Raw genomic sequence first — 24,920 nt, 5'->3', positions numbered from 1 at the left:
TCCACTTTATTAATAAAGTCTCAGGTTTAAAATAGCAACTTCCAAAAATGTAATATCTAGCTGATGTTGAATCATTGGCTTGGTCTTTTTTTATTTTAGAAATATTGTCTCAGGGCTCAAAGATTATCATTAATTTTATAGATGAGGCTACAATAGTCAATATGATTCTTCTTTATCATGACTGTGTTGAACATTTATATTCTTAATAAAGGTAAATGTTTACACATAATTAGTTATTTGTCAGAGGGGCCAGGGAGGTCTAGAAATTAAAGTTAAAATGTTAAAAATCATTAATACACTATCAATCATCCAAAATTATAAATAAAGCATGGTTTAAACATGAGTTGAGAAAAATATGATTCAATCAAACAATATTGGCAAAATTTCTAATTTAAAGCAATTACATCAAAAGTCATTTTGCTTCTTAACAATAGAAGTATCAAAACAACCGTAAGAGGATCTTCCATACAACCATTATGGAAAATAGTGTGGAGTTAAAAAAAAACCTCAAAAACTAAAAATAGAATTACCATATGATCCAGTAATCCTTTTTCTGAGTATATACTCAAAAGAAGCAGAGTCAGCACCTGGAAGTGATGTTTGCACTCCTGTGTTTATTGCAGCATTATTCACAACAACCAAAATACAGAAAAATCCTTAATCATCCATTGACACAGTCATGTGTAAAGAAATTGTGGTATATACAAACAATGCAATATTACTCAGATTTTAAAAAGGAGATCCTACCACTTGCAACAAAATGGATGAAAAGGAAGGACATTCTACTATACTAAGTGAAATAAGCCAGTCACAGAAATGAACGTATTGTATGATCTCAGTTACATATGGAATCTAAAAAAGTCAAATACATAGAAGCAGAGAGTCTGTAGAACAGTGGTAACTGGGTAGGGTAGGGGTGGAGTAAGAGAAACAGGGAGATGTGGGTCAAGAGGTAACGTAAGATGAACAAGTCTAAAGATCTACTGTACAGCCCAGTGACAGTAGTTAATACTGTATACCGGAAGCTGGCTCTCACTACACACACAAAATTGGTAACTATTTGAGGAGAAATGTTAATTAGCTTTACTTTATTAAACATTTCACTATGTGTATGTTTATCAAATCTTTGTTACAGTCCTTAAAGTATACAATTCTTATTACAAAATAGAATAAAAAAATAAAATTCTATATTATGGACCTCTTAGTTTTGGTGACCACAGAAATGACATGTATATATGGTATAGTGTCTGGTGAACATATACCACAGAAACTTGGATGTATATTAAGTTTTACACCCTTCCAGCTCAGTTTTAGCTGGCTGATATCTTAATCTACAATAGCAAGGACTGAAACAACGTCAACTATAAGAATTTGTTTTCATTTCAATTAACAGAAAACAACTATCTATGCTAAATCATGCACTTGAAATGCAGAATAGTAGAAGCACAGAACCTTTTACTAATTTCACCTCATCCACACAACTCAATTTCTCAATTTAACCCATTACAGTACTGATGGGAAAGAAGGGAGTTTGGTTAAGACATCATTTACACTTTATCTCTACCTTTTGTATTTCTTTTCTTGTGTCGTCTCTCTGTGTCTGTCTCTGCCTCTTCCTCTTTCCCGCCCTTCCTCCTTCTTTTATTTTTCCCTTAATAAAAAATGACCATTTCTACCTTGGGTGTAGCCAGTATTGAGAATTTCACCCATTTAAAATATTTTACCGGGTACCATCTTTCACCAATTCTTGGGAACCTCCTATTCTTAAGTAATAACAATTTATGTTGTGAAAATACTTTGCCTTTTGGAGCACACACTCAAAGCTTATTCTGTATACAGGCAACAAAGGGGAAGGGGAAGAATGAATCCAAATATAAGTATGGCAGTTTATACATGTTCAGTGTTATTATAATGCTTTTGATATTTGCTATCATAGAAATAGTTTCCTTTATTTGCAGTTATGGCAAAAAAGTGTTTTGAATAATGATTATAACCCCTTGCTCAAATTTAGAAGATGGGCTGAACTTACGAAAAGCAGAGAGACTAAGGAAGTATCAATAAAAATACAGAGCATACATGGATTTAACAAAATCCAAGTTTCCTTTTTTGAAGAAAGAGTGATATATGACCAAACTTCAGATAATTTATTTTATTACCATTAATGCCAATTAGTGGCAAATAATTGATTTTAGCTAACAAGGTACTTTTCAAAGGCTTTCCTGTATGAGAATATTCCATACAGTGAACAGTAAATATACTTGAGTAACAGTGAGGCTCTGCTACTGTTTAGTTAGGTTTTGTCTGTAAAGCTGCCAAGTTAACTTTGTCTTAAGAGGGAAGAAGTTGCATAGGTTACCCCTTTGCTAAAAAATTAAAGTAAATCATCATGTCTTATGAGAAAGACAAACATCAAATGTCAGTAGAAACCATGAGCAAGAAACCAAAATCATTTATTAATGAAGAAATTTTCTCCTTTAACTTGCTCTGAGCCTATCAAAGCCTCCCCTTTGGAAACAAGCTCTAGGGTGACCTGTAAACAAGGCAAGAGGAGGCTTCTGCGCCCTGGGAATTGATGCTTCACGAAGCCACAGTGAATTGTTTACATTCTGCTCTTACCAGCCTCTAAGCAAAAGAGTTCATTTTACACTAACCCATATTGTATTTACTTCTATTTTTAAATCCTCTAAGACACATACAACCACAATGCCAGAAAGAACAGAATACTAATGGAAATAAAATATGTTGTAAAAATTATAGCTAAAACCGAACTATTCGTACTGGATGAGACTGGCAGTAATGTGATGAAAGAGGAAAAAAAGCGCAGATACAGTAAATACACTAACATGCTGAAGAACTTTGTCCTTCTGTTTAATTTGTATAAAAACCAAGCAGCTATGGTCCAATGCCCCTAATAAGGCGTTCTCTAAGAAAAGTGGACCCTCTTCCAAGGACAGAACAAGGAAACACTGCTCAGTTTCACAACACTAATTATTGCATTCTTATGACTTTCTTTCCAGTTTTCTTTCTTTTACTTGTACACACACCCTCACACACATTACCATAGAACTATACAAATTCACAACGTTTTAGACTTTCAAATTAAAAACATGAATTTGAAGGGGAGGGTTGGGAGGGGGGAATGGAAGAAATTTGTCCTGTGCCCGTGTGGGGGTGGGGTGGGGGCAACAGTGAAATTCCACCCACAAGTTATGCCACTGCAACAGAAGTAAGAGTTCAATTTCATAGATTCAGTTGTACCTTACCTGGTTTTGTAGTTAAATGCACCAACATGCCCCTAATTCTTCCTCTGAAGTGCTACATATGCTGAAAACTATAGTATTTGACCTTACACATTTCCACAGAAGAAACTCTAAAGTAACCTTTAACTTCAATAAAACGCTGTGTTCATTCTTCCCCTTGTACTCAACACAGAGCAATCTAATACACCTCATCATGTGGTCCGTTACCATGGTAGCAATGAATCCAGCTGCTGAAATACAAAAGACTGACAAAAAGTTGCTTTTTTCCTCTCCACCCACCCTGACAAAGTCAGGTTTTTTTTTTTGTCTGTATGACAAGTCTAATTTGAATATATTTTTGTTGCTGACTCAACTTTGTGAACAAGGGGAAAAAGAAAAAAGAAAAAGGAATAATAGAGGTTTAAGAATAGAAGTTCTCCAAAGCATTGAAACCAACTAATGAAATAAGTATATGCAGTTTTAAGTTGCTTCTAATCCCTTTAAATACTGATTATTATCTACTACTTTGCTAAACCAAATGATTTTAAAGGCCCGTTGCTAACTCAGTAAGAAATGCAGCAATAATCTCACAGCTCCTTTAAAAATCTAAATATATATATATATACACACACACATACACATTTATATATATAATTACTCAGTCAACACAGATGCTCAGAACACCACAGTAGTATATGAAGGGCTAGTCTCAAAGTTTTTCTAGAGCAAACTTCTAATCACAGCTCAGAGGTAGGAGGTAAAATTTTTCATTCTTTTTTCTATCAAAACCCTGTACTTAACCATTATTTAAACAGATTAGGTTTCAGTTTTATTTAAAATGATCACAGATTTGGATTTGTGGTGATACAGAGAGCTAGAACAATCAAACTATATTTGGGTTTGGACATTAACAGTAGAGGTCTTGGCCCTGGCTGGGTAGCTCAGATGGTTAGAGCGTTGTCCTGATATGCCAAGACTGGGCTCGATCTCCCATCAGGGAACATACAAGAAGCAACCAATGAATATATAAATAAGTGGAACAACAAATTGATAGTCCTCTCTCTCTCTTTCTGTGCCTCTCAAAAAAAAAAAAAGAGTAGAGGTCTTAGAGGTTTTGTTCTAAGAGGTCTTAGAGGGGGGGCTCTGTCAACTCTGAACAATCCTGGGACCCCCTGAACCAATGGATCCATAATTAGGATTCAAGGAATCACCTACAGTTTATTCCCAGCAATTTAAGGAAGGCTGATGAGAGTCCAGGGGTGAGTAGGGCATAATGTAGGACTTAGTGGCTATTTCTTGAATGTCTAAAGCAGGAGATGAATGTTTTACCTCAGTCTAGCGGAGAGTGCCTCCGTTGTGTTCACTGCATTATCTGCTGGGTTAAACTCTTAAGGGATCTGCAAAGCCTTTCCCTAGCACTTCACATGCACATGGAGGCAAGGGAGAGGAGCTCTTCAGAAGAACGATTGTGGAGTTCACACAGACAGGAGTTTGAAACCAGACTCTAACCCATAGATTATTTAACCTCTCCAAACCGTGGTTGCTCTCCTAAAAAATTCTTACTTTAAAGAGTTGTGGAAAAGGATTAAATGAGATAGTCCAAGGAAAACAACAAGAACTGAGCTTGAAGCATACCAAGTACTCAATAAACTATGGCTAGTATTATTTGGTAAAAACATTTACGAATATTGAACAGGAGGGACAACAAGAAAGCTCATTGATGTCTGACTTTCCCTTGTTGATTTTCAACCAGATGCACACTATCAATCAATCACACACTTCATAATATGAGTTTGGGTAACAACACAATATAAATACAATGACTATTTCAAATAGCTAGCATTGTTCGCTCCCACCTCCAAACTGTCTCGGGGGTTCTGACCAGTCAAAAGTTTCCAAGTATTCTCTGTGCAAAATGAATTGTGGGAAGAGTGTTAAAGTTGGTAGTTAATTTGAAGATGTTTTTCAAATATATATTTTTGAAAAAAAATTTTTTTTCACTATAAAAGAAAAAAGAAAAATACATTAAGTAAAGCAGTTCATTTTGGTATTTATATTAGACTCTCAAAAAATGATCAATTTTTTTGAAATTAAAAATGGGGTATAAGGAATATTTATCATAAAGAGCTTCAGAGTAAAAATTACATACCCAGATCTCATTTTAAACAATTTACTAATGTTGGATTAGCAGTAGCTTTTAAAAGGTTACCTTGATCTAAAACAAAGGCTATAAACTGCTCACCAATACAGACTTATAGCAGCTTTTCTCCATAATCATCTAACTCAGGAAATTACCTGACACCAAAGCTAATTGCATAGGAAATTTAGCATTAAGATCGCTTTGAAGACTTCCAGTGCAAAGAAGCAAGCAGGGCAAAACAAAACAAAACAAAAACCCAAGAAACAACAACAATAACAAAAAAGCCCCCCAAAACAAAAACCTGTCACAAAGAAAAATTTTCATCACAAGAAGTTGCCAGAAAGAATAAAAGGAATGATGTATGTTACAATATTTTTCTATCATTAAAAAAAAGCCCTACACTAATCAGTAGAGATTATCAAAACAGTGTTGTGACTCATGTTGACATAGCCTATAAAAGGTGTAAGGAAGAGAGAACCAGCAAAAAGGCAAGAAGCACATGCCCTGGAAAATCAGCACCCCTAATCCTCTTCAGGACAGTCGATGAAGGAAAGGTTAACAGAACCACAATTTGAATAATTCATAGCTGTTCTCATGTGTGGCTGGCTGAATAGAGGCTCTTCCACTGCTAGCTTTCATTTCTTTGGGAGTCTTTTTACCTTGTGCCTTTTTCTCCTACACATTGGTTCTACATATGATTGTTCTTCAATTTGTAAATTTAAGAGTCGATCATTTACCTAGTTAATGCAGACTGCTACTAGAGCATTTAATATGGTTAGCAAACAACCTCTGTCAGATGTTAAAGTGACTTGTTTGAATTCTCCTAAGCACTGGAGAATATGATGTCAGTACACTGTATCTGGTTTCAGAAAGTTTTAAATCCCCCTTTGCAAATGTTAAGATTAACTTCTCCCTCAGTGTGAACAAAATTTGTAATATAATCTGGTATGACCCACTTAATTTTGTATGAAGTATTCAGTCACCTGAGGAGAAACAGTTTTTGCCACATAATGCTTCGGGATGTACCCCAGGAAGTTGATTTGCCAAGCCCTGGACCCATAACCTGGAGCTTGGAAGGTTATTTGCTTCACTGCTCTCTTTCCAGACATGAAAGCACCTAATTTCCCATAAACTCAAGGTAACAAAATGGTTCTGAGGTCACAAATTTTGAATTAAGCAGCATGGCTACAAAAAAACCTGGTTGTTAATAATAAAATTAATACAAGACAAAACAATTTGAACCTCTGCAAAGGCAATTTTGGGGGGTTACATTTTAAAATTTGTATTTCTTTCATCATATCATGAGTGTTTTATTTTAAAGGCAAGTAAAAAAATTTGTTAACAGCAACAACAAAAAAATGGAGATTGTGATATGAACGATTTTTTGTAAGCACATAGTTTTTTGGGAGACGTTGAGCAGCTGACTTGAAATATAATAGGATTAGTATCCTATTTATGAAAATTTCTTATGCAAGAACACTGCTGTTGCAAGCTATTTCAGCTTAAATAACTTAGTATCAAGATATTCTATTTAACCTTTACGATGTTGTTGAAACATACACCCTTCTTTTGAATTATATTAATGGTGCTATAAATAATAGGGGTTCCTTTGTGATTTCCTGCTGTTGACACATCACAGAAAATTTTCAAATAGCACTGTGAAATTGATGACTACATATTCTACAGATAACTTATTGTGAACCCTGAACAATTTTGCCCTATTCACTTATGGAAATTTATCCACAATTTCTGGGTTTTTAAAAAATTTTTCATCTCTTTAAAATTCATAATGATACAGTTATATTCTGGGTTTTTCCTTAGTGAAAAACACACTTGGTTTTTAAATTTAATAATAAAAAGTTAAACTTGTTGTCTCTTTTCTCACTAAAAGATAATACCACATGTCCAATGTAGAAAAATTGAAGAATACAGAAAGATTCGAGAAATAGCATGAAGGCATACATGTTTCAACTCTCCGAAGTAACCAGTATCTATATTTTAATATATTTCTTTATTTTATATATTAAAACTCTTGGATAATTTTGAATATTTCTTTTGTTTAATGAAAGGCATGTAAAATAAATACAATGTGGTATTATAGATTCTTTCAAATATTTTTAATATATATTATTGACTATACTATTACAGTTGCCCCGGAATCTCTCCCTTTGCCTCCCTCCACTCTGTACTCTCCATTTCCTCTGGTAACCCTACCCTTGGTGCATGTCCATGGGTCATGTATGCACATTGTTTGGCTATTCCATTTCCTATACTGTTCTTAATAGCCCCCTGTCTATCCTGTACTTAATAATTTGTACTTCTTAATCCCTGCACCTTTTCCCTCATGCTCCTCCTTCCCCTACCCAACTGATAACCCCCCAAATGATCTCCACATCTATGATTCTGTTCCTGTTCTCGTTTTTTGTTTAGTTTTTTTGTTTTTTTGTTTTAGATTCAATTGCTGATAGTTGTGAACTTATTGCCATTTTAATGTTCACAGTTTGATCATCTTTTTCTGAAATAAAGTCCCTTTAACATTTTATATAACAATGGCTTGGTGATGATGAACTGCTTTAACTTTACCTTGTCTGAGAAGCACTTTATCTGCCCTTCAATTCTAAGTGATAGCTTTGCTAGATAGAGTAATCTAGGTTGTAGGCCCTGCCTTTTCATCACTTTGAATACTTCTTGTCAGTCCTTTCTAGACTGCAAAGTTTCTTTTGAGAAATCAGCTAGTCTAATGAGAACTCCTTTGTAGTTATCTGCTTTTCTCTTGCTGTTTTTGAGATTCTCTCTTTATCTTTAACCTTTGGCATTTTAATTATGATGTGTCTTGGTCTGGTCCTCTTTGTGTCCATGTTGTTTGGGACTCGCTGTACTTCCTAGACTTGCATGTCTATTTCCTTCACAAATTAGGGAAGTTTTCTTTCATTATTTTTTCAAATAAGTTTTCAATTTCTTGCTCTTTCTCTTCTCCTTCTGGTACCCCTAGGATTCGAATGTTGGTATGTTTGAAGTTGTCCCAGAGGCTCCTTAGCCGGTCCTTATTTTTTTGAACTCGTTTTTCTTCTTGCTGTTCTGATTAAATGTTTTTTTTCTTCCTTATGTTACAAATTATTGATTTGATTCTGGCTTCATCTACGCCACATTTACAGGTTGATTTCCTGTAAATTTTTCTTTATTTCACTTAGTGTAACCTTCATTTCTGCCTGGCTTTTTTTTTTTTTTTATGCTATTGAAGTACCCAATGAGTTCCTCGAGCATCCTAAAAACCACTGTTTAGAACTTTGCAACTGATAGATTGCTCATCTGCATTTTGTTTAGTTCTTTTGCTGGAATTTTGTTCTATTCTTTCATTTGGGCCATATTTGTTTTGTCTGCTCAATTTGGCAGCCTCCCTGTGTTTGTTTCTATGTATTAGGTAAGGCTCCCTTGACTCCTTGTCTTAGTAACAGGCCCTATTGTAGATAAGTGCACCAGTAAGTTGGATGGGACAGAGCCTTAGGTCATCGCAGGGCAGGGCAAACTGTGTGAACCAGGTTGATAGAGTCTCAAATATGGTGTTGTTGCTCTGAGGCTCTGTGTGGGTGAAGGTTCAGAAAGAGGACAATGGCTGCTGCCTGGCCTTTTGAGTTTAGCCCAGAAGGAAGCTGTCCCCCAGCACTTGCCCAGATGCCAGACACTTCAGTTTCTTCTCATATGCTACTGGTCTCATTCCAGCTGCTTTCCCAGTGCTGGAGCCTAGGGGTAGTGAGTCTGCATAAGTCCTAAGTCCATTGCAGGCCCTTTAAGAGGAGACACCTGAGAATCCTGCAATTTCTTCCTCTACCCCAACCCCCACTGGGTTTTACAGCCAGAAGTTATGTGGAATTATCTTCCTTGCATTGGAACCCTGGGCTGGATGGTCTGGGGTGGGGCTGGGATCCCTCACTCCTGATATCCCTCCCAATTTTTATATAACGCATGTGGCTATGGGACTTCCTGTTCCATGTCTCTGCATTTACGCCCCTTCTACTTGTCTGCATGAATGTGACTTCTTTAATTCCTTTGTTGTCAGATTTTCATACAACTTGATTTTCTGACAATTCTGGGTGATAGTTGTTTTGTAGTTTAGTTGTAATTTTTGCTGTGGTTGTGTGAGGAGGTGAGGTGTATTTTCCTACACCTCCATCTTTACTGGGTCTTTACATGTATTTCTAAGAGATGGTGACAATTTATAACTGCCATTCTAATATGTTAAAATAAAATATTAGACACTGTTTTACATATTTGTTCTATTGACCTGAAATTATGAAAATGAATATTAAAAATAAATAATACCGTTAAAAAATTTTTTGTTATACAGTACTTTTATACAGACCCAGATTTATAGGCAATAAGGTCATTAGTAACTTTTATTGGAGTTAGAAAGCAGAGCAGTTTCTTTTTAGATGCTGGCTTATAAACTGAAATCAATGTACTATCTCTACTATTTCTCCATTAGGAATGGGATAGCTCTATTAAACATGAACCAAGGCCAGGCCAAGGCCAGGGTCAGTAATCCTGGTTGAGTGTCCACATAGAACTGGCGGAGTGGTTTCTTGACTGTCATGCATGCCTCTCCCCTTCTTCTATCAGAAACACTCTTTCATATGTTGAACCGATTTCACATATTTTTGATGGAGCTGACCTTGTCACTTGCAATCCCCTTCCCCCAGCCCTTAAGCTACTAATACCAAGGTCTTCTGCCCATCTAACTACAGTGAATGATTCACGGAAAGCCGTTTGACTCAAGCCAGGACATTAACAAGTTCCCTTGGGCCTTTCTGCACAGCTATCAGGGAAAATGCACTCTTTCTGCCAGTAGGTTATGAGCCTTGGAGTCTTGGCTTATCATGCACAGCCTGTGGGGGTCTGTCTGAGAGTTCATCATCTCACACTTCAGTATATAAAGGGTATCCTTCAAAATCTTCCTTTAGGCATCTATTTGGGACTGTCTCTTGGAGTCCCCAGAACTTGACTCTGGAGCTGGTTCAGGTGCAGAGGATCCCCCCAAATATTTTTTAATATTTACATAAAAGTCATTCTATTATTTGGATATATTGGAATTTATTTAGCTATCCCTTATTGTTAAATATTTATTTAATTGTTTCCAAGTTTTGTTTTATAAGCAATATACCTTTAGATATAAATTTTTAGTTATATCATGGGTTATTTCCTTTAAATAGATTCCTGTGGGGTTCATTGCATTTAAGTTAGAAAATCTAAGCATAGAATTGTAGAACTGGCAGGACTATCTATGAGAACTTTTTAGAACTTATAGAACTTCAGGAGAACAGAGGATCCATGCACTGTGAGTGTCAGATCCATGGCAGGGAGTGAAAAAGGCGGGGATAAGCAGTGTCTGCTCCTTCTCTGTGACAATCCTATATTCCATAAACCCAGGTGTGTCTGCACAGCCGTGATGACGTCTCCATTGGAATGAATATATTGTATTTTAGTTCAAGGGAAAAGGGAAGGATGAATCTGAATATCAAGCCTACCTGTAAAGTCAAGGAAACACGGAGAATTCTGAGACCTTGATCTTGAAAGAATTCATTTCCTTAGTCTGCATACAAAGTACTCAGAGATTACTGTGTGTGTGTGTGTGTGTGTGTGTGTGTGTTTTGCCTCTTATATGTGGCTTATTCTAAAATGAGATGACTTACGATAAGTCAATGTATTTTAATTAAGTGTCTTCTAAAAGACATATTGTAGATAGGCACAAAATATAAATATCCTTTAACCTAGATGGGGAGATAAGGCTATGGATAAAGAAAATATAGCTGTAGATGTAATATACAAAAATAAATATAATTACTAACTTAACAGTAGACAGATAATGTAATTAGTTTAGGCAGAACATTTAAGGAGAAAATCACCCATTTAGGGTGTCCTAAGCTTGGGAAGCATTTCCTGTTGGGATATTAGGTGTAATTTCCCAGATTTTTTACCTTTGTGTTTAGAGTCTTAAATATATCAGTACAGCAAACATTCTAAAGGCTTATGGAAGGACGCTTATGTACCCTAAGAGCATATTCAGTTACTAAGATGAGATGTAGAAGTGATAGAAGCTACTGGGTTTCTCCCTCCCTTTGTAACATGCCCCTGGGAAAGGACAAGTGATTAAGAAGTCAGTTACAAGGTGAGAGGTGGAGGGTGAATGGTAACCTATCAAGTAAAAAAATTATCTATCTATCTATCTATCTATCTATCTATCTATCAAGAGATAGAGATATCATAGGTTCAGAGATGGAGAGACCAGAAAGCAAATGCAATGTCATGCACCCTGTTGGCCCTAAGTGACAGTTAATTATTCATGACAATTATGATAAAAATAAATGTATTAGAAATGAGGCAACTTAGACAAATTAAGGTAGAACTGTAGGAGAATAAATTATTATGAAAAAACACAGATTAAGAGACAGTTGGAAAAACACATAAGGTGATTTAGGGGGAAAGATAGAAAGAGAAGCATATGTAGTTCAAGAAAACACATAGCAAAATTACCCAGAAGGAATAATAGAAAAGGAACACTGAAGAAATATGTCCTATTGAGAAAACTGAGTAAACTGAGACAAATAACAAACTAATATTTGAAATTTCATTCTCCATACTTAAGTGAACTCCATTATTGAAATGAATGAAAAAGCTTCACATGGTAAACACCTTCTATATAAACTGACCCACAATATAAAAATATGGGGCACTTTGGGCCTTTCTGGCAAATGCTCCGTGGGTAGGGACCATTTATTTGCTTTTCAGAGGTTCCCATTTATGATACTGAGGGGTTTCCTGGAGTCAACCTGGGCGGTATCACCTGCGCGCCACACTTCCCACTGGTCAGTTCTTCACCAGGCCGTTGCACTGTGTCATAGCCTCAAGTGGAATGGGGAATGGAGAAACTGGAGAAACCATTATACAACAGTGAACGACACACGGGAAGGGGAGTGGATCAGAAGCCTGTGAAGGAGGTCCTAAAGCATTTGCAAGGATAGCCGCACATGAATAATGATGAGCAGGTGTTCTGTTTCTTTCTGAAGGCACCACCGTTTGCCTTTGACAGGCGAAACATTAGGAGGGACCTCCTGATATAATACCAAATTATGGCTTATAGGTAATATGAAGAAGAAAGGCATGAGCATTTTATGTTGTTCACCAGAAATAAAAAGCATTTTTGGAGGACGTTAGCCACTCATATTCATTATATGTAGAGACATTTTACAACCCATCGCATTTCTTTTACAGCCTCACAATGACATGTGAAATGGAGAAACTTGTAAGTTTATATGTTCTTATACACACATATTCAGCCGAGAGAAACCCTAAGTTACACTTTAGATCCTGTGGATTGAATTATCCACCCATACTTGTAGCAATAATATTCAAGTTGTTAAACACAAATACTATTTGTTTTATTTATTTTAGGATTTATGGTATCTTTAGTAAACACTATAGATCAATTAAAAATAAAAAAATAAACAAAAATATTTTCTATTCACTTGTAATCCCACCAACCAGAGTTAACATTTTTTTTTTGTATTTACCTATTTATATCTGCCTCCATGTAAATATACTTTTTAAATTGCACACTTTTCCATATTCTAAGGGAGGCTACAGGCTTCATGATTATTTCTGAGATTGTCCCCTCATTTTTGTTTTTTGAATAAATCTTAATGGGCCTATTGGCTATATATAGCCTCGCCTAGAAAAGACAAGCAGAGAGAAGATAAATTAAGCCACTCAAAAAATGCCATATTGATTATGGGTTGTATAGTTGGAAAATTATGAGTTGTTAACTTGCATGGCGAGGGTGTGGGGATTAGGTCTTGGGAGAATTGGTGTTGAAGTTCTGAACATGGGAAGCAAGGTTCAGGTCAAAGAGAACTCCTACCTGTAGAGGTAGTAGGTTTTGAAATATGGTGACCCCAGGAAAACGCAGCCAATATGGGACCTCTTCTGAAGGTTATGACTATAGTCTAAAGCAGCGATTTTCAATTGGTGTGTTGTGGCAAGCCACAAGAATTTTTGAAACATGTAAATCTGACTCTGTAGCCAAGGGCACTGACCTCTTTTCCTTTAGACTGTCAAAAAAAAAAAAAAAAAAAAAAAGACAACAACCAACACAATAGCTGTTTAGTGTGAATGAATAAAAATTATACCTGTTTTTTGTCAGATTGACAAAATATATATTTTTTGGTAGGTTACAGAATTTAATAATTAGTTTTTGTGTGCCAAGAGATGAAAAGGGTGAAAATTGCTGGTCTAAGTCAGTCACTGCTATTGCCATTCCTTTGCCTGTGATGCCAGGAAGATACGAAGGAACGTGTGTCAGGGGATGTAGTGGGCTGTGTAGTGTGATGATTCATTTTATCTGTCAGCTTGACTGGGCCATGAGGTGCCCAGATGTTTCATTAAACATTATTCTGGGTATGTCAGTGAGGGTGTTTCTGGATCAGATCAACATTTGAATTGGTAGATTCAATAAAGCAATCTGGGTGAGTCTCGTCCAATCTGTTGAATGCCTAAATAGAACTAAACTCTGAGCCAGAGAAAATTTTCTCTCTGCCTGATGGTTTTCAAACCGGGACATCAGTCTTCTCTTGCCTTCAGAATCAGATTGAAGCTTACTTCCTCGGCTCTCTTGGTTCTAAGGCCTTCAGGCTACAGGTCTAGGCACTTCTCAACCTCCATAATTGTATGAGACAATCTTCATAGTGAATCTCTTTCTTTCCCCCCCACCCCTGCCAAATATATATCCCATTGGTTCTGTTTTTCTGGAGAACTCTGACTAATACAGGCAGTGGCCCTAAAAAATTTATGTTCACCCAGAAACTCAAAATGTGACCTTATTTGGAAATAGTCTTTGTAGATGTGACTTTGTTAAGGACTAAGATGAGATCATAGTGCATTAGGGTGGTCCCAACATCCAATGACTGGTGTCCTTATAAGAAGAGGAGAGGGCATAGGGGCACACACAGGGAGAAGACCATGTGAAGATGGAGGCAAAGGATGGAGTGATGTAGCTACAAGCCAAGGAAGCTAAGGATTGCTGGAGCCCCCAGAAGTTAGCAAGAGGCAGGAAGGATTTTTCTCTAGAGACTTCAGGAGGGACATGGCCCTGCCAACACTTTGATTTCAGGCGTTTTTCCTCCAGAACTGTGAAAGAATGAGTATCTGTTGTGTTAAGTCACTAAGCTTGTGGTAAGTAATTACAGCAGGCCTGGGAAACTAATACATGGAGTGTCTGGGAAAGGTTTCTTCACTAAAAACAAAAAGACTCACAGAAAGAAACTGAAAAGTTGGCACATGACGAAATAGTTTTGTATGGTTGGGTGGTGAGTCAACGCCCAAGAAGAGCCTGAACAGGCTGTAGGGCTCAGCTCGCCATCACTGGAAGCGTTGGAAAGCAGCAATGGGACTAGGTTAAAGGAATTGTAAATCAAGAAGCAAAACCATTCCCTGAAAATAGGTTTTTGTTCCCTTCCCACATGCTGTAGTCGATGGAGCCCTTTTTGTGGAAGCGCTGGCTGAAGTGAATGGTCTGCCTCCTGCTTTGTGATTATCAGCCTTTCCTGGGCACACGGCCCCGCCTGTGCTGCCCTGGCGCCTCATCGGAGGCCCCTCCTGCGTGCTGGCCCCTCCTGCGTGCCGGCTCTCCCAGGCGCTCTCTGTTTCACACAATCAGAACCTTGGCGCACAATTTGACCTTTTCTATATTCTAAGTCCAATCTTGAAATCGTGCCTTCTCCACCAAAGTTGTCTTCCAAAGAGGGACTTCTAAAAGTCAAATTTCCTTTTTCAGGAACCCCTTTTCTCCCTTCTAACAATCCACATCCCTAGAACCCAATGAGTTCAGTCGAGACTCTGGGAGAGATGAATAGCCATGATCATGTCTTGTTAGCATGCTCAAATGCACATCTGCATTTTGACAGGGATGATCTGGAGAGGCAGAGGGCTACTGATGTAGGTATTTTTGGACAAAGGAGCATAGTGACCTGAGAGGAGATGATCTCTTGACATCTCATCCACTTTGAGTTCTGGGTCCACTACTTACTTACTCCATGGCCTTGAGCAAGTTAGTTAACCTTCTGAACCTTAATTTTGTCATCTAATAAATGAGGATAATAGTAGTAGATACTCAATGGAAGTGTGGTAAGTATTAATTAGGTGACACATGGAAAACGCTTTATGTGGAATCCAGGCCAGAGTAACTATGACCCTTAATAATTTAGAGCAGGGTTTTTTAGCCTTGGTACTGTTGACACCTTGGGACAGATAAATTCTTCCCTTTAGGGGACTCTTCCGAGAGTTGCAGGGTGTTTAGCAGCAGTGTGACTTCTACTCACAAGATGCTAATAGTGTTCCGAACCTCCTCTCCCCGAGTCATGACAATTAAAGGTTTCTACAGATAATTGTCAAATGCCTCCTGGGGGGCAAAATTGCCCCTAGTTAGAGTCAAGGGGGAAGGGCTTTGTACGCCTCTCAAGAAATGGTCCTGGATGATTTTCTCTCCTGCCTATATGTTGGCAAGAGTCCACATATATGATTTTTCCTATGAGTAGTGACATTTTTCTTATTTAAAGAAACCGTCCTTTTTTCCCCCAAGCACTGACATGTGTATCTTGTCTGGGGCTCTCTCTTGATGGGCATGGGAAGGGGAAGTCATGGTAGGATACGAGGATGGGGTCTGACAGCTGAATTACCTTCCAGTGCTGACATTTCTTTGATGTCTTGTTTTTCTCCTTAACAATTCATGCAAATTGTGCTTTCAACTCAACAGTATATTCATTACTGTTTTCGTAAAAATGCAATGTCTCCCATCCCCTCTCTGCTTGAGTGAACTATTTTAACAAGGGGCAATATTTCCTCCAGAGATTCAGAAGTCTGGACATACAACTGAGTAGACTGATTAGAATAGAATAGAATTATAAGGATGCACTCCAAGTGGGTGTTTTTTCTCTGAAAGTATCAGGTATTTTCTTTTATTTTATTATCCAGCTAAAAGTCCTCTTACTCTATGCGTTTTTACTTTGCTTCTTTCTGCATTGCTTTTTAAAACAATGGTTTTTCAAAAGAGAGGGAAACGTTTCAGAATCCTTTAGAAGTCAACTTGAAAAAGATTATACAATCAAAGAATGAAGTAAATGCTGTAATATTTTCCTAAGAACACTGAGCAATCAAAATCATAAGCATTTGGAAAAAGCTGTTTGGGAGTGTGAATCCTAGCAGACTCTTTGTTCTGTATTCTGTAGAAACTATATCAAAGATGTTAGGGTCCAGTCCCATTGCTTCTCCAGTCATTCTCTGCACCTCTGTCAGACCATAGGAAAGGACATTATTTTTATAATTTAATGAGCTTCTTCTGAGAAAGCTAGTGTTTCACCAGCCTATTAGAAACGCCTGGGATGGCTAAGGCAGAATTAAAGCTTGGGTCATCCAGCTGAAACTAATGTCAATGTTTCTGTTATTCATTGATATTCCTCGGACTTTGGACACACCTCTACCAGTTACTAGGCAACCACAGCCTATTGCGGTTAGTATATACATTAAGCATAAACTTAATGTATGAGTATGAAAGGGACCTGAATATTTTAATGAGAAGGTAATCATGAGCTGAACTAGACTATTATCTTCATTATTAGGTAAGACAAAATATGAGGGCCTTATGTATCTTTCAGAAAGTGTATGAATAATATTTTACTGAAAAGCCTTTGTAATTATAGGCGATGACCCTACTACATACAGCATCCTCAGAGATGGACAATATGGAAAATGCCAGTCATTTTTATCAGCTGAAGGAATTCCTGCTAAGAACTGAGTTATGGCAGAGATTTACAAGCCCTACTTTCCCTCCTTGTACTGTGGGAAGGGAGAACCCAAGAGAGAAGAGGAAGGTTTTCCTATTCGGGTAATTTTACCACTGTGCTTAATGTTTGCAAATGTTCCTTGCTAAAGGAGAATTCAAGGTGCTGTGGGATTGTGCCAGGGGTTCAGGGAGTGACACACTTAGTCTTATTCAGGGTGGGACCCTTGGCTATGGAAGAGGTATATGAACTGAGAGGGGCTTAATCTGGGGCAGCATATAAGGGGGGTCTGGTCTATTGAACTGAAGTCACGAGAGACTCATTTACTGCGGCTAAATGGGAAGGATGTAGCTTTATCCGGAATGGTAATAAGGCTTTTTTTCCTCTCTAAATGTTCCTGTTGTTGATGTTACTACCCTGGGAAGATATTCCACTTCAGAAAGGGAACCATGTCATACTGGAGTTTATATATATTAGTAAGGAATGGTATAATAAGAAGAACCTTTTCTTAGAAAAAGACAGCCACCTTACTTATCTATGCAACTGAAATCAAAAGAAAACACATGTATTTATCTGAGTCTGAAAGTGTATTAGAAACATACATAATCACTGTAAAACTTCTAGCTCATTGTTACAGAATTGTTAGGAATTAACAGAACAGAGAGGTACATTATTCTTCTGCTTTGATGATTTGAAATCATCAAAGTTTAAGATTTTGCTAAAATGAACTGTACAAAAATCAAATGATGGTTAAAATGCAAGCTAAAACACTAAACTGTCGCTCATAGAACACACTAACATTAAAGCACATTATTATTAACTTTTGTGAACCCATCAAAACTCTTAGTTTTTGATAGGGAAACATTGCTGCATCCATTCTTGTGCTGTTCACAGTTTTAAAAATCATACTTACATAAATATAAATAGCATTATGCAAACTCTACTGTGGAAATAAAGGGACAGTTAACCAACAAAAGACAACTCAACAAGGCAAGGACATAACCTAGGAATGTGAATGGAGTTCTTGTTTTTTTTCTAAGATACTGTATAGCTATCTTACTCAAAGACAGACACAGCAGTATACATATGCTTATATACTCATACTTTTAAATATTCTCTTTCCCTTCTGTACTGTTAACAAGTTATCTGTAGAACACCAAAGTAGTACACCAAAGACATAGATATGTTATCTTTTTGTTTTAATATATCAAGTATTTATTGAACAGACTGTTTTACATTTTTTAAAAGTAGTAACCATGTTACAATTACTTTAGATGCCATCTTTAGTGTCACATTTTGCTTGTTGTTGCCTGAATTGTTCAGTATTCCTTTTAAAGGGCAGTTTGGGTTTCACACAATCAAATGTTAACAGTCACGCATACAAGACAGTAAGCAGGATGCAGATCAGGAAGACATTTCCGGTTTTGCTTTAGCTGTATGTCCAGCACCTAGCAAAGCTCCTGATATTTATTTAATTCTCAAAAGGCACTTGATGAATGGTAAATCTACTTCTACAACCTATAAATAAAACCAGAATTACTCTTATTTTCCCAGTCTTTTTCTCCTTAGACTAAAAACTTTTCTTGGGGGAAATTAAGACCAAAAATACAGAAATATCGGCTTGCTTGTTGAACGGTGGAAAGTACCTGGGAGGTAGGAGACTCAGAGAGTCTCAGCTGGGGCTTTGTTGTTAATCACTGGGGGTGGTTCTTAACCCTTCTGGGCCTCAATTTATTCAAATGTACAATTAGGCTGTTGCTATGGTCTGAATGTTTATGTCCCCCTCAAATTCATGTAAATCCTAACACCCAATGTGATAATAATAGGAGGTGAAGACTTTGGGAAGTGCTTGGGCCATGAGCGCGGAGCCTTTATGCACGTGATTAGTGCTGCTACAGAGACTCCACAGAGCTCCCTAGCTCCTTCGACCATGCGTGCACCAGGAAGAAGGCTCACACCAGAACACCACCATGCTCACTCCTTGATCCGGTACCTACAGCCTCCAGAACTGCAAGAAATGGATTTCTTTCTTTTATAAGCTACTCAGTCTTTGGTATTTTGTTTTATCAGCCCAAATGGACTAAGAAAAGGGGCTAGGATAGACTTTCTGAAATATCCCTTTTGGTGCCTGGTAATTCTAATCTGTGGCAGATTTAACTAGAATAGTACTTAGAATAACTATACTTTATTTACCTCGGCTCCCTGGTGCCTAGCATAAAAGCCAGTAAACCTAGGAGATTTGTAATACATATTTAAAAAAATAAATGAATGATCATTACAGGTATAAATATGTCCTAAGCATCATTAGAATTTTTCACAAAAGGAAGGAATCCTTCTATATAGATACTGGATTTTTGCAACTAAAATAAAGTCAGAAGATAGCTTTTTGAAAAATTCGAGTTTTATTTATATCGACTGTTATTCTTATACATGGTACCTGAATAGTGTAATTAAAACATTTAGAACTTATTTACGCACTCTCTTAAGAAATGCTAATAGAATCACTATGTCTAGAGAAATTCTCATTATGTATCCTAAACAAACCCTTTCATAATTAGTCATAAATATTCATTTCACAAATATTCGTAAAGAGAAAAAAGGAAGAGAGACAGAATCCTTGCCTTTAAACCTCCCTTCTCCAGGGGTGGTTCTGGATGACAGCCAGCCCTAAACTTCTGTCGGTCTGCAGTTTTAGACACCATCACTTCCAAGCACATGCTCACATCAATAAATGAGGTTTTTGTATAAATAAGTCTCAGAGCCGCAAGGTGCTACATCTTTTAAACTCTTGTTGCATAGAAATAGTGTTAATTTTAGCATCGCCCTAAACATAAACTGATTGGCCAATGAAAAGAAGATCTGCACACTTATAAATAGCTTACTCCTCAGGAAATATTTTAAATAGAAAGTTATAGCATTATCTTCCATGCATATTTTTATAGGATTAAATTGGAAACTTTTAGAGTGGCAGTTTGCTTGCAGTGAAAAGATATGGCTAAACATTCTTGTTTTGTCACTCACAAGAAGTATGACATTGGCAAGTTACCTAAAGTCTTGAAACCCTAGTTTTCTTGTCCAAATAAGGAGGAAAATAATAGCTCACTGGAGGGGTCCTTATGACAATTAAATAGGATAATGTTTGCGGGAAGCATCTGCCTTGGTGCTCGGCACAGAGTGGCACAGATGCCTTCTGTAAGGTCCCTCTCCCCTCAGGACTCTGCTTGCAGTGGCTGCAGTGTTAAAGCCTTCAACACGCTGGAACCACGCAAGCATATCTCAAAACGCGACCCTTCATACTTCATCCAACTCCAAAGGAGAGCATTCGAGCTTGGTACAGGAGATGCAAAGATGAACAAAACAGAACAAGAAACTTGTTCTTGATGAAAATTTCAGAGGAAGGACAGACAAATAACATGAGAAATTCCAACATGAGTCTGTGAGTGATTGAATGAGATTGCTTTTCTTTCGGATGTCTATAGCAAGAGCTGATATTCTAGAAGTTACCCAAAGGGTTATGTGAATTAGGAGACAGGACTGATAACTGGGGACTCAGGAGGGGCTTAACAATGGCCTTACCAAAACAGTAACAATTACTAGGATAGTCCAAGTCACTGAAGAGTACGTGCCTGCATGCTTGGGGCGGGGCGGGGCGGGGGGCGGGGGGGGGCGCGGGAGGGGGCGGCGGCGGGGATTTGGAGAGCAGCGTGCAGTGAGAAGGGTCCAGGTGGAAGAGCCAGCATGAGCAAAAGTAAAGGCACACAGAGCATGGCTTAGAGAAAGCAGATCATTCCTACGTTAGCCAAGATCAACTGATGAGCAGAAAGGAAGACAGTGAGACGCAAGAGGTCTGTAGTGCCTGTATTTGACATGTTAAGAATTATAGGACACAGATTTTACTCTGCAGTTGATGGGGCAGCCAACACTGGCTTTGAGATAGAAGTAGGTGGTGTTAATTAGGTCATATTGGCTACTGTTGGCTAGGCACCTAGTATGTATCAGGAACTTTACTTTGTTGTTTTATAGATATTATTTTCTAGTCCTCACAATGAATTTGACATATCTTTTCAGGTGGGGAACCTGAGGCTCTGAGAATTTAAGTAACTTGCTGCTCAAGATTACACAGTCTTAAATTAAGAAAATGGCATGGAAAGAACAATAGGATATTTAAAATATTAATTTTAGAACAAACTGTTAAGGAATAGAAATAATGAGAGCTGAATGTAAATTAGGAAGTTGATTTGGGCAGTAATGTTTTAAACAGAATGGAGAGAGAGGACAATGGAAAGGGAATTTGTGTTCAAAGCAAGCCCGTTCAGGATTTGGCAAGATCTCTTAATACAGGTGTTTCTGGAATGACTTAAGTTTGTTAATAATAAACAATGTTGCCCTGTGTTTTAAAACTATTTGTTGACTATAGTACCTGAGAGAGAGGAGAGCATAATAATTAAGTGCTCAATCTCTGAAACCAGACTGTCTGGATTTGAATTTTCTCCCCATCTTACTTAACCATAGGCAGGTTATTTACCCTTTTGGGGCCCTAGTTTATTCATCTTTTAAAAAGGAGATAATATTACCTATCTTATGGGGTTGTTTAAGTGGGAAATTACGTATATGTGTATACAGAACAGTGTTTTGGTATAAAGGAGGGACTTAGGAAATATCAGCCAGCATTGCTGTGTGTCTTTGTCCTTATTCACTAATCATTTATTCAAAAATCAGTCATCACAGTGTGCCAAGCACTGGGCTAGTTTCAGGGATACAAAGATGGATAACAGATGATTTCTGCCTTTAAGCACATTTGATTTTTCCCATATTATACCATGTGATTCAGTAGAAGGACGACTACATTTTGGATAAAGCACTTTCCTGGTCTCTTTGGGCACCAGTGATTTGAAATCTCTATTTATAATGTTGCTCATTTGTGTAAGGACTAGCGCTTCCCACTCCTCCTTCCCCCTCCTCCAATATCACATTTAGATATGGTCAGCCTGGGTTATCTTTTATTAAAGGCGCCTCCCTTCACCGGCCAGGCACCATCATGACCTTAGTGAGATGACTTCATTGGTCTCCCGGTGCTTATGTGAACCAAACCTTCAGAAGCTGAGTGTTTGCACCGCTGCCTCAGGAGTGTCTTCTTGCTAATTCATTAGACTTATGTGTGAGGTAGTATCTATTATTAGTGGATATTTTTCTCTTCCCAAGAGTATGTTTTTAAACACATGGCTTTATAAAGCCTTGTTATTTAAGCTGGAGAGAAATGTTAATGATTTGAATTTTCAGTGCTGTGCCAAACTATGGAGGGTGTGTTTTGAAAACGTCAGTTTTTTATCGCATCTTAAACTATACTATAAAGCTGCTCATCCCTGTGCCTCCTAATTTTAGGTTATGAAGGGGCCCAAGTAATTCTGCTCATGCTGGCATTTTCACATTGTCTAAAGGATTCCCAATAAGGCACTGCAGGTTTAACATTAACACTGGTTGAATAGATGAAAATTGTTGGTAGGAGGGACACTGTGTCCTTTTGAGTGTACCCACAATACATTAAAATGGACACATGAGCAGTTACGATGACCTCTGAAGAAAGATTGAAAAGAAATGTCTGTACAAATAAGTGAGAAAGCAATGAAAATCTCAAGGCACTTGCATTTAAAATAACCAAGTGAAGTGCCAAAATAATTAGATGAAAAGCCACTTTAAGAACAAGGAAGCCTTTCAGCATGAGTGGGATTGCTGGGACCATGGTGAATTGTTTACCTGTCAAAAAAGACAGACACTGGCATCCTGATCACTTTGCTTTCCAGTATAGTCAGAATTTATCACAGGAAATCATCAGGCTTCAAGTAGCAAACCATTACTGAAAGAGAGGTTGGATCCATAATAAAATAGATCTGAAGTTCTAAGATTTAAGAGTGAATGAGGGAATGAGAGTAATGCCTTAAGAAGAAGCTCTTACAGCGTACATACAGAGGTTTATGAAATATGAATATTAAAAAAGTAAACACAATATTTGGCACATATTTGAGAATTTAAAAGATCTCAATTTGGTAAGCAGCATGGGGATATCAACAATAATTTGATTAACAACAACAAATTAACACTACAACATTGCATAGCTTGGAATGTCTTTAAATATATCAAGTTATTTTTTTTTTCAGTGTAAAAACCCCACTTTACATGTAACTTTAAATTTATTTCCTGAGAATCATTTATTTTCCTTGGGAGAAACAAGTAATCCCTGTTTACTTTTCCTTTCAATGATTTTGAGAGAAATGAATAAAGTACTGATTGGTTGTTTAGGATCTAACCAAGAAAAGAGAAGACATTGTAAATATTTAAAACAGAATTTAATCCAGGGAAATGTTTACACAGATGATGGAAGAATTGAAGAGTTAAATTGGGAGTAGTGAATCAACCTGGAGATCAGCAGCAGCAGGAAGATGAAGGTACTACTACCTACAAGTCTCAAGAGACAAAGGGAAGAGGTGATATTACTGGAACACAGAGTTCAAGGTCACTGGGGGAAGCTGGAGGCAAGAGAGGCTGGATTTGGGCGCTTGAAAACCCAGCCCATAGAAGTCAGCTCCCATGGAACCAACAAGGTAAGAGCAGGGCAAGGAATGGAGGTGAAGGTAAGAACAGGTACAGACTGGCACAACTGGAAAATAGAGAGTTAAGTAAACCAGTCTTCCATTTTCATTTTCTCTTCCAGAGTCAGGTTACACAGGCAAATTGATTTACTGATATTTTTAAAGGTTACTAACTTTAGCGCCTGGAAACTACCTTAAACCAACATCTTGCAAATAAATGAAATCACCATTTTTGTTCCACATACAGTCCCTATAAACCAAATTTACACACCCTTAAGATTATGAGAGAATTATCCACTGTCATTCTGAAGTGAATCAATGTATAAAAGAGGCAACATTGTCTTTTGGATTAGATTTAGACAGTGATCAATACTCTGTCAGTTACATTGTTTTATTCAGAGTTATGAACGGAGGTATATTCTGATGTTCTGGAAATCACCATTGTTCAAAGTAGATAACAAATCCACACTTAAAAACTGGACTCAGTGGGAGGTGGAAAGACACAATTTCCTCAATAAGACCCCCACTCAATTCTTCTCTGTTCTGCTGTAAACTGACAATGGCATATTGCAGACTGCTTGTAAAGCACCAATTTGCAGGCTCATGTCTTTTGAAGCACGGAAAAGTAATTATGTATGATGATGTAAAAAAATACTTATCCATCCATTTTATGGTCAGACCAAACAAAACTTAATGTGCACATGTGAGCATGTGTTGTGTGCTTAATCGTACACAGCAACTTAGGAAGTGCACCTAACCTAGACCATGCCCTACTTTAATTTAAGAATTATAAAATCTCCCCTTGGGCAGCCTGTGAAATGTGAGCCTTTTCTCACACGCAGACTTGTTAATGATTAAACTGCCATTAGCACCATCAAATTTTCCTCTGGTTTATACCATTAAAACGTGGTTTTGTCTCATTTTGGATTATCACTCTGCTATTAAAAATTTTAATATATTTTAAAAATTAGATGACCTTTAGCATAGAATGAAGTATTATGGCATTTGCTTAATAGAAACCAGGAAGAGATGTCAGGGCCATTTCTATATCTCACACCTCATAGTTCACGTGGTTTCTGATGGTAATAATTAAAAACTAAACAAAGGGCACAAAACTAAGTCTTTCACT

General features: G+C 37.4%; 1 protein-coding gene across 6 annotated transcripts in view; it reads right to left on the bottom strand.

Moving 5' to 3' along the window:
• The window catches only part of DTNA (dystrobrevin alpha), a 248,881-nt gene that overhangs the window by 157,651 nt on the left and 66,310 nt on the right, over positions 1–24,920 (bottom strand). The gene's annotated exons all lie outside the window — the stretch shown is intronic.

This window comes from Pteronotus mesoamericanus, unplaced genomic scaffold (genome assembly GCF_021234165.1).
Source record: "Pteronotus mesoamericanus isolate MK-2021 breed Mesoamerican mustached bat unplaced genomic scaffold, CSHL_Meso_final contig_74, whole genome shotgun sequence".
NCBI classification, from domain to species: domain Eukaryota; kingdom Metazoa; phylum Chordata; class Mammalia; order Chiroptera; family Mormoopidae; genus Pteronotus; species Pteronotus mesoamericanus.
The sequence above is the reverse complement of the archived record's forward strand: the minus strand, read 5'-3'. Positions and strand labels throughout refer to the sequence as shown.